Source organism: Chinchilla lanigera, unplaced genomic scaffold, assembly GCF_000276665.1.
Source record: "Chinchilla lanigera isolate Chin_1 unplaced genomic scaffold, ChiLan1.0 scaffold00019, whole genome shotgun sequence".
Lineage (NCBI taxonomy): Eukaryota > Metazoa > Chordata > Mammalia > Rodentia > Chinchillidae > Chinchilla > Chinchilla lanigera.
The window spans coordinates 14,715,331-14,725,600 of record NW_004955420.1 but is presented as its reverse complement, the minus strand read 5'-3'; the positions used below and the strand labels follow the sequence as shown (position 1 = coordinate 14,725,600).

The 10,270-nt window shown below is 52.3% G+C and overlaps 1 long non-coding RNA gene across 1 annotated transcript; it reads right to left on the bottom strand.

The window, feature by feature from the left end:
- Positions 1 to 4,113: 4,113 nt before the first annotated feature.
- Positions 4,114 to 8,563, bottom strand: LOC102005477. The gene is made up of 3 exons (XR_260717.2): positions 7,139 to 8,563; positions 6,646 to 6,842; positions 4,114 to 6,087 (listed from the first exon to the last, which is right to left on the bottom strand). It is a non-coding gene; the product is annotated as an uncharacterized LOC102005477 (long non-coding RNA).
- Positions 8,564 to 10,270: the final 1,707 nt, after the last annotated feature.

Sequence of the window (10,270 nt, the reverse complement as noted above, 5' to 3'; positions counted from 1 at the left end):
GAAGCAACTTGATGCGATAGAAAGACAGATCTGAGTTCAAATCCTGCCTTGGCTACTCACGAGCCAGTGGCTCTTAGAGGAGTCCCTGCTCTGGGCACAGGTGTGTTTACCATGACAAGGTGCAATAGCTTGAGACTAGAGTTTGCCTGGCATGCAGGGGGTCCTGGGTTTGATCTTTAGCACGATTTAAAAGAAACGGGATGTCTTAGAGTGAAGTTGTCAGCCATCAACAGAGCTTTGCCTTTTCACTTCTCTGTGAAAATGAGAAGTTCGTAGCCTGAAATATCATAGAGCCTTCATTATATCCTCACGAAGTCTGTTTTCCAAAATTGTTCTTTTTCAGATTTTATTATTTATTTATTTATTTATTTATTTGAGACACTGTCTTGCTATGTAGTCCAGGCTGGCCTTGAATCCACAGAGATCCTCCTGGCTCAGCCTCCAGAGTGCTGGGATTATAGGCATGCATCACCTCACCTGACGAAACTGTACTGAGCTACAACTATATTTTTTTGATGGTGCTGTGGATTGAACCCAGGGACTTGCACATGCTAAGCAAGTTCCCTAGTGCTAAGCTACAGCCCCTTCTTATTTTTTTTAAAGTTTAAGGAAAAAACCCAGATGGAAAGAGCACCTAGTGAATTACAAATACATACATGTGTGAAGCAAGCTTCCTTCATACTACATCATACTAAGCATGTAGTAAATACCAAAGAAGGCCGCTTGAGGGTTCTAACCCTGTCAAATCCTCCTCTTCTCTGTCCCAGTGTCTGAGCTGTCACCACCACATCCTTACCACCGCTCCCCCAAATACATACCCACTGTCTTGGAAAAGACTCCCAGTAAAGCAGCAATGAACTGGAAGGGTCCAAAAGGAGGGGAACCCGGCATCAGCATCACAAGAAGGGAACCATCTCACCAAGGAAGACGGTGGACACGGCTATGCCTCCTTCCTCCCTCTGGGATTCAGAGAGGACACCCTTCATCTTTTCCTTCACAACAGCCTGTCCAGATGCCGTCTCCTGTGTCCTCCCAGGAGCAGGTCCTACAGAAGGGTGGGCACACCTGAGCCAAGCACAGGCTTGCTGTGAACCATGGCCCCTGGCCAAGACAAGGACAGGGACTTTCCCGCCCTAGTGATCCCTCTGGAGCCAAGCATTAAGCGACTGACTGGAAAGGGAGACAGGAGGCAGAAAGCCCGGGGTTTGAACCTGCTCTGACCACCAGGAATCCATAGGCCTCTTAGACACCTAGAAAAGAAAAGTCTGGAAAAGAAAACTGAGTTTGATAATGAACACATGGTTGCTTGAGTTTTAAATGACAAAATCTATACAAACATGGAATACTGGTGTCACTTTCTTTGTGACAGAGAAGACAAGAAACTTTTTCCTCTGACCAGCAGCCTCCTCTGTGCAAAGAACAGGGACCGGGATCAGAAGGGCTGTGCTGCACCCTGCAGAGACCCGGCTAAGCCTCAGTTTCCCCCTCTGCAAGAAGGGATGGAATTCCTCCCCAGGCGTCCTTCTCAGCCCACCCTGACGAGGACACTACAGAGAAAGGAGGGTGAGTTCCCTGCCTGTCCCAGGGCCTCTTCTGGAGCCCAGGAATGAGGTCTGTGGCCCTCCAGAGGGTGTGGGAGTGGTTCCTCAAGAAGGCTGGCATTTCTGCTTCCTAACACACTTCCCCGGGAAGCATCAGCCACTGTAGCATCCTCACAGATATGCGATGTCACAACGAAGGCGATGGAATGGAGGAGTGCTCGAGAATGCAGAAACAGAGTGACCAAAGACAGGTGTGTCCTGATGAATTAAAAAAGGGTGAAGAGGGGCTGGGCATAGAGCTCAGTGGCATAAGCACCTGCCTGTCAAGCATAAGGTCGTGAGTTCAATCCCCAGTACCACAAAAAAATAAATAAATAAAAATTTAAAAAACTAAAAATAAATAAAAACTAAAAAAGGGGAAGAAAGAGCCAGGCACACACACCTGTAAGTTCAGCAGTCTGAAAGGCTGAGACAGAATCACAAGTTTGAGCCTGGCCTGGATCACTTAGCACCCTGTCTCAAAATAAAAAATAAAAAGGACGAGAGATGTAGCTCAGGCCCTGGGTTCAGGGCCCGCTACCCAACACCCCCCCCCAAAAAAAAGCAGTTGCAGGAGTTGCAAAGGGTCACCTGACAACCGCACACGTATAGCCTCAGCCTTGATTCTGCCAACAAGTTAGCTAAGCCATGTGATCAAGTCACCTAAGGCAGTCACCTTAGGCAGTCGCCTAAGGCCCCCCTACTCTGGGCCGCAGTCTCCCCATCTGTGAAGAGAAGGGACAAAAGCAGAGAGCTAAAGGATCACCTTCTACACGCTGAACAGCTGGTGTCACTCTGCACATCCAAGGCTCTGCAGCCTGATTTCAGCAACGCTTATGATTATGAAATCCACCTCGGAAGAGCCACCTTTGGTTAGGAGGCTTCGGGTCTTCAAACCCAGTTTCTGACTCTAGCTCCTTGGCCAGATGCCTGCTTACTCAACCCACCCAGAAGCAGACAGAGTGGCTTTGGGAAGAGACCAGGAATGAGGGCTGGGCAAGGCCAGGCTGGGCTCGCTCTGCCCCGGAAAGGCCGCCCAGAGGGGCTGGAATCAGAGCCGGGTCTCCAGGCTGCGGGGCAGGCCTGGTGGATGGGCTTTCTAGACCGCGGCTGCAGCCCGCAGCCTAGGACCTGGTGCTCATCTGGCTGGGTAGCAGCTGCTCTGCTACAACAAACCATCCCAAAGCTGCACTTGACTTAAATTCCACCGACAGTTATTTCCGGCTCATTCACAGGACCGCAGGGGAGAGCTGTCGTCTACCCTGGTTTAAATGTTTGAGCTGAGTTGTGCATAGTGGTGCACACCCGTAATCCCAGCACTCAGGAGGCTGAGCCACAAAGGGTGCCACTGAGGCCGGCCTGGGATCTAGAGTAGGGAGCTTGAGCTGAGTGAGGCTCTGCCACTGCTCTCTTCTGGTTTTTTTGAGACAGGTTCTTGCTATGTAGTTCCAGCTGCTTTGACCTCAGGGCGATCCTCCTACTCAGGCTCTTCCCGAGTGCTGGGATTACAGGCGTGTGCCACCGCACCCCACAGACTTTGCCACTTTTACCGTTGAGCTTCCGAAGGTGCCCAGAGGGTCATGCCCATGGCCTCGGGTCTGCGGCCCTATTTCTCCACCCCCAACTAGCTGGGAAAGTTACAGGTCCACGTCTGACTCGAAGGAAGCCTAAGAAATGGAGTCAAATCGTGTATCCAGGAAACCTCTGGCAATGTGGATTCTGGGAAACTGCCAGCTGCTTCTGTCACAGTGGATCCATGCCTGGGGCCCTGCTACCGGGCAAGACATTGGAGACAGGAATGGAGTTCTGGCACCTAGGAGCAGCCTTCTGAGGGACAATGGGACCGCAGGGTGATTCAAGCTTTTTTTTAAATTTTTTTTGAGGGGCTGGAGGTGGGCCCAGGGCCTCTCTGCATGCCAGGCTAGCCCTTTACCATGGGCTATGTAACAGCCCTGCGCATTTCCCCTTCAGCAGCCGGTTTTATTACAATGTGCGGGAGCAGCGCACAGGGTGGGGAGGACCTCCGCTTCTCCCTTGTGTATTAGAGGGAAAGATGAAAGGTTGGAGAAGCCTGACTCCGCGGCAGGCCTCAGGACTCCCAGGGTGGCGTTTGGAAACCCTGGCTTCCCCTGGCACGGCCCCAGCCCTGGCCGCTCCTCCTGCTGTGTTCAGCCCCCTTCTCTGGGCCCACATCCACAGGCAGACCCGCCACGTTGCCCGTCACCTGGGCTCCGAGCGGGGCCTGCGGGCCACTTGGGGCTGAGTTATAGGTGGGAGCTGATTCAGGAGTTGGGCACAGCCCGTGGCTCTGATGGGATTTCATCATCGCCTGTGCGATGCAACATGCCCAGAGAGAAACCCGGGCATCTCCTCCCTGCTCAAGAGAAGGACCTGGTGAGGAGGGGGGTCCCAGAAACAGCCCAGACGCTGACCCCTCACCCTCGTCGCACTTTCCCAAGGAGCGGGGACAAGATGACGGAGCAAGCACGAGTCAACACCAAACAACTCGTTAATGACTTTATGGCAGGTAAAATAAAATGTCTCAAATAAAACGACAGGAGACCTTCTTTAACCTTCCCCAGCCGTAAACGTGTATTAACTCAGTACTATCAGCAATTAAGGTCTAGTTTGGGAACTGCGGCCTGAGACAAAAAGACATTATCATCCCGGGAAGCGGATCCGAGGAAAAGGAATTTATCCCACCTTAGCTAATGAGCGGCGGTATAGGGATGGAAATGAAGGCCTTTGCCTCGGAATTGCTTTTGACCGTTCCTACCCGGGCTGGAGAAAGGGTTCCCCTCCTCGGCCAGCTCTCCGGAGCACATCAGGGACATTGTTACAATGCAAATGAGAAAGACCGCCCTGTTTGGGTGGTTTATGGGTTTAGTAAAAGGAGTAACATTTCAATTAGTGAGGAAGGAATGAGAACCTGCCTGAAAGAGGCTTAATTGGCAACTTGGCTTTCCCAGCAGCTTTGAAGTAGCCTCGGAGCAGGAAGGTTTTCAGAGATGGGTGGAGAAAACAGAGCAACTTAGGGCCCCAGGCTGTGCAGACGGGGGTGCTGCGAAGAAGGTAAAGCCCAGGGCGGGCGCCCACTCGTCTCCAGGGCTTCCAGGCAGCTCCCTTCCTCCCCTCAGCCCCCACCCTATCCCCACTCACCCCAGCGCCCCTGAGAGCCTGGGGACCCTCCCTTTCTAAAACCACCTCGCTTTAGAGACTGCGGCCCTAACCTCACCGTTGTGGAATTCCTTTCTGTTCTCAAGAGTCCCTTTTGCTGGGTCTCTAAGTCCAGCCCACAAACTGGGAAATGCAGCTCCTAATTGCAGTGAGTTATTGGGGGAGGGTGCTCCGTGTGTGCGTGCGTGCGTGCGTGCGTGCATGTGTGTATGTGTGCTTCCAAGCACTGTGACTCATGTGTGACCCTACCTCAGGGTGAGGGAATGGACAGGTGACTGTTACGGTCCCCCTCTAATTTGTCCAGTTCCACAGGCTTTCAGACCTGCCTCATCCTGCTCTGACTTCTTTCTTGCTGTGGCTTCCCCGTGCGGAGGCGAGGCCTTTCTCCATGTGCCGCACGCTTGCTGGGCACTCAGATCTTCACTGACGGGAGATTTTCTTTCTCAGTTCACCAGATAGGGGTAATATTTTTGTTTTGCTTGGGGACCCCTCCAGAGGAAATGTTGCATGCAACATGCCCAGATCTTTGAAGTCTGGAAGGAAATCCAGCTAACCCTGTGTTTTAGCTGAAAGACAGCAACGTGACCAAGGGTCTGGAGAGTTTTCCAAACCAAGCCTCCTCCGTGGTGTGCTCTGAGTTTGGAAACCCCACAACGGAGACCTTCCCAGGGACCTGGGGCTTCCGCCTCGTCTTCACGCAGACCTGGAGAGGGTCGCGCTCAGCTCCCTGCCCACCTGAGCAGCTGTGAACTCCACTTAGCATAGAACCCTGCAGCGGGGGTGCAGCCGTCCTATGGGCCTGATCGTGCAGGGGTCTGAGCCAACTTTCTCTCTGTATCCCCCCTCCTCCTGTGGGTGGCTTCTCTGGCTCCCATCTCTGGAGCCTGTGGTTTGTGGATTGTCACTAGCCAACTTCAACAGGGCTTGGGGAGTTGGTTTTGGATCTCACATGGGAACTGGATGTAGGCCCTGAGTAATTCTCCTCTCTTGGCTGGTCTCAGCCTGTGGCCTGTCACTTTACAAGCGATGCCACTTCCTACCACCCTCGTCTGGTTGTCTTGTGCCCCACCACACCCCGGCCTCTTCCTCTGCTGTGTCTGCTGACTCAGATGGATGGAACACACAACTGTGTCCTCCCGGCACACTTCTGGGCACCAGAGGGCTGAGCTGAACAGCCGGAGTGACCCCTCTGAGCCCGCTTATCACTGCGAAGAACAGGAACCTGGGGCTCAGACAGCAGGGTCCACTACTGATTCCTGTCGTGAGGGAACAGAAAATACCACGCTAGTAGCCCAGCGACTTCAGCCACAGCTGTGTGGCTCTTCATCTCCTAAATGACACAAAGGGGTGATCAAAAAATATGATAAACATTTAAATTTTTAAAAATGTATTACAGTAAAAGACACGTTGCCATTAATCGCCCTCAAAATATTGTGGCTCACTTCAAACACACTTATCCCACTGTTCTTGCCACTTTCTGAAGCATTTCTGCAAGTCCTTTTTCGTGAGGCTCTTTATGAGACATGATCAAAATACAGTGAATGCTGCCACTCCACAGAAAGGGAAGCCCATAGCAACACGGCATTGTGTCTTCCTCCACCTTACTCACTGGATGTGGCACTCTGTGACTTCCAGCTCTTCCCCAAAATCAAAATGACTCTGAAAGGTCAATTTTTTTTTTTTGTCTTTTTGAGACAGGGTCTCGCTATGCAGTTCAGACTGGCCTTGAGCTCACTTTGTAGCCCAGGCTGGTCTCGAACTCACAGTGATCCTCCTGCTTCAACCTCCTGAGTGCTGGGATTACAGGCATGTGCCAACATGCCTGGCAACCATGTGTCTTAACATAACAAACTTTTAAAAATGTAAACATCGTATTTTTTGCTTATACCTTGTATCATTGACTAGCTGCTTTGGGACAGCACGAAATCCATTCATGGACAGAGCCTTCATAATGTCCTGCTGGGATGTGCATGAGAAACCGAGGCTTGGAGAGATCCACTCCAGTGCTCTCAGGGAGCACAGGACCAAGCAGAGAACCAATCCCAGGGCCTCTCACCTCCTGTCTGGCACTTGGGTTTGTGAACCCTGCAAGGCAAGACAGACAGAAATATGCTTAGAAGCCAGAGCGGCCTCCAGTGCTTGCTATCAATGCCAGGTAGGGCACTCAAGATGTCACTATTTCCTCTGCTTTACGAAAGGAAGCCTTTGCATTCTTTGTCCTTATTTTCCAAACATACTTTCCAATATGCAAATAACGTCCACCCCAACATCACACAGTACAGGACACATCACCATGCGTCCCCACTGCTGGAAGGAAAACTGGGTCTTCTAGAGGGTGAGCAGGTTCCCTGTGACACCCTCCTCACAGGGCCCAGACAGACCTGCAGCGCTGAGCGGGGCTCCCACCCCTGGTGGGGTTCCACTTTCCCGCAGGAAACTGTGTGGCTGGACTGCACCTCCTCATGGACTCCTCTTTGGGGCCTGCGAAATCAATGTGCTCTGAGCGGAGTTTGCATTGACACAACATCCTTGTCGCCTCCTCTCGTCACGCCCCTACCGAGTCCTTGGGGCGCCCCACCCCACTCCCCAAATCCCTGTGACTGATGCGGCTCCAACAGCAACCCCCACAAGCTTCCCTCCCAGGCAGAATTCAGGGCATCATCAACGCCGCACCGGGCGCAACCCCACCCTGTCCCCAGCAGGACCGGGCCCTTCAGCCTCCTGTTGGAAAGGCACGGGGCACAGGAGAACACATCAGGCCGCCTGCGGTCACAGAGAGGAGATTAAGTCTCTTCATAAGTTTTGCTGCTTGGGAGTTTTTCTGGAAACTCTTAAGAATTGGGGATTTTTTTTAAAAAGTGAATGGTTAAAGATGGAAAAGGTGAACTAACCCCGGGCATCCCCTTCCCCAGACTACAGTCTCAGAGGAAAGCAGATCGCAGACAATATTTCAAAGAAGAGACAAGCAGCAAGTCGGCCCCCAAAGGAATGAGGAAGAACTGCTTCCCTAAAAACAAGAACACACATAGGAGACGTGCGCTGCTTGTGTCCGACCTACCTCACGCTTCAAATTTACTGATACTGAAACATTGCTATCAATGCCAGGTAGGGCACTCAAGAAAGACTTTAGAAAGACTTTCTTTCTAAAAGGGAGAGATGAGTTCTGTGGGTAGAGCCAGCTCAAGCAGGTAGCTCCATGGAAGAATCCGTGTAAATGGTCTCCTGCGGCCTTTGGAGAACTGCATCACACACAAACGTGTAGGTGCGTCCACGCACATGGTGCAACCATACTATGCATAAAGCCTGTATCTTAGCTCCAGCTCCCACCTACCCCTCTTCTGGAAAGTGGCAAGGGCTTCCGACTGCACATGCTCTTGAGCCAAGCTCACAAGCTGTCTACAAGGCAGAAGGGACCCTTCCTCCCTTTGGCTGAAACCACCCCCCAGGGCCCCCACTGCCCACAAGATGAAACCCACACGCTGGACAGGAAGCCGCTGCCGCCCTGTCCTCTCTCTGTGCCTGGAGTTTCCCACCATGCATCCCATGCTCCAGCAACACAAGGTTCTTCCCACCTCCTGCTCGCAGCACGTGACTTCCTCCTCCCTCGTCGGCTAAGCTGGGTCCTCTGCAGGAGCCCGGCTGGCCCTAGAAGCCTCCCCAAGGGACAGCCTCCCCCAGCCTCGCCTTCTCCCGCCATGCCCTGGGTGTGGTGTCCGTGACCAGCCCTTGGAATGGTTTGTCTTAGTGTCTAATTCTGCTACCATCCTTCGAAACAAGACCAAGTGTTTAATGAAGAATAAAATACATCAAAAATTACCCAACCCCTAGCCAGGCATGGTGGCACATGCCTGTAATCCCAGCACTTGAGCAGCTGAAGCAGGAGGATCACTGCCCCTTTGAGGCCAGCCTGGGCTACAAAATGAGTTCAAGGCCGGGCTGGAATCCATCGCGAGACCCTGTCTCAAAACAAACAACAAAATAAAACAAAGCCAAGCCAAGTCTTGAGTAAGCAGCCTGCTGCATGTTTTGAAACCTTAACCCGCACCCAGAACAAAGCAAGCGGTTTGTTTTGAGATCAGAGGCCAGGCGCAGTTTGTCTTTGTAACCTCGGTCCCAGCGCAGTGGCTGGCATGAGAAACGTACCTCACAAAGGGGTGCTGACCGGCTCGACGAATGGTTACCTTTCCATCTCTTTGTCTGTGTTTCACCCACACATCCTTTCTCCCACTTGGCCTGAGATGCCCGAAGGGATAATTCAGGATTTCTTTTCCAGGCTCTGAGAGCAAACATCCCGAATGATGAGCGCTGTGGAGAAATGTTGGGAATCAGGACGGATGGATGGTGACTGCTGACACGCTCCATGGCAAGCTCCAAGCCCAGCCGCAAGAGAAGATGAAGTGCTTCCTCTTAGTAGACCTGGAGCGATCGTCTCAGCCGCCAGTGCAAGTCACAGCACCTGTCTCAGCTAAGGACCAAGGACCAAGTCTCTACAGAACAGCACGCTGCAGCTGTTTTGCATTAGATCTGAGAAAAGGAACAGGCAGTGTCCGTTCTTCCACACTGAAGGAGAGGCACCAGGTACTCAGGGCCACCTTATGTCAATAGCTGTCACCGCACTGCCGGGCAGCGGGTTTGTGCTTCCTCCACACGTGTAAGCTGTCACAGCGTGTATTCAGTGGGTGCTCCTCGAATACTAACAGACTTCTCCCCGAAGTCCACAAGCATTAACTCACCTACCATTGAGTTAGCACGTGATTTAAGCCACTGACATTCATACAACTTGCCCTCATTAACACATTTATTCTTCACTGTTATTCTCTCTGGTGATCTGATCCCTTTTTTTACTTTTTTGAGAAGGGGTCTCACTACGTTGTTCAGGGTGGACTTGAACTCACTACGTAGCCCAGACCGTCCTCAAACTGGCAGCAATCCTCCTGCCTCGGTCTCCCGGATGCTGAAATTACAGCTATGTACCACCACACCCTGAATTCTCAGGGTGGATTTTTTTTTTTCCCTACAGAGTTAGAGCTCCTCATTCATGTTAAGCCAAGGACTTATTATAAAGGAGTATTTGGGGGAGGCTCACAGCACATGAGGGTTGCAGCCCTGGAAGCATCCACTCCTTCCCGGGTCCCAGGGAAGCAGAGCCTTCAGAGGGGGGCAGGGGGAGGAGCTAGAGGAAGCCTGGAGGAGGGAGGCCATCCTGCTCCCTCACTGCATGGAAGTTCCTCAGAGACAGACCTGTGTCTTAGCCCCTTCTCTCCTCACTGGGACAAAATAACTGACAGTCGCAACTTAAGGAAAGAGCGATTTATTTGGGTCCTGGTTGCAGTCCATGATCACCTGCTTCCAGGGAAGACCTGGGATGGCTAGAGGGGAGGGTGACAAACAGCTGCTCCCTCCGTGGCATCCAGAAGCAGAGAGAGAAGGGCAGAGCCAGACGAGAATATGTCCTTTCCAAGCACACTCAGTGACCTCACCACACAGGCCCTGCCCTTCACAGCACCGCAGCC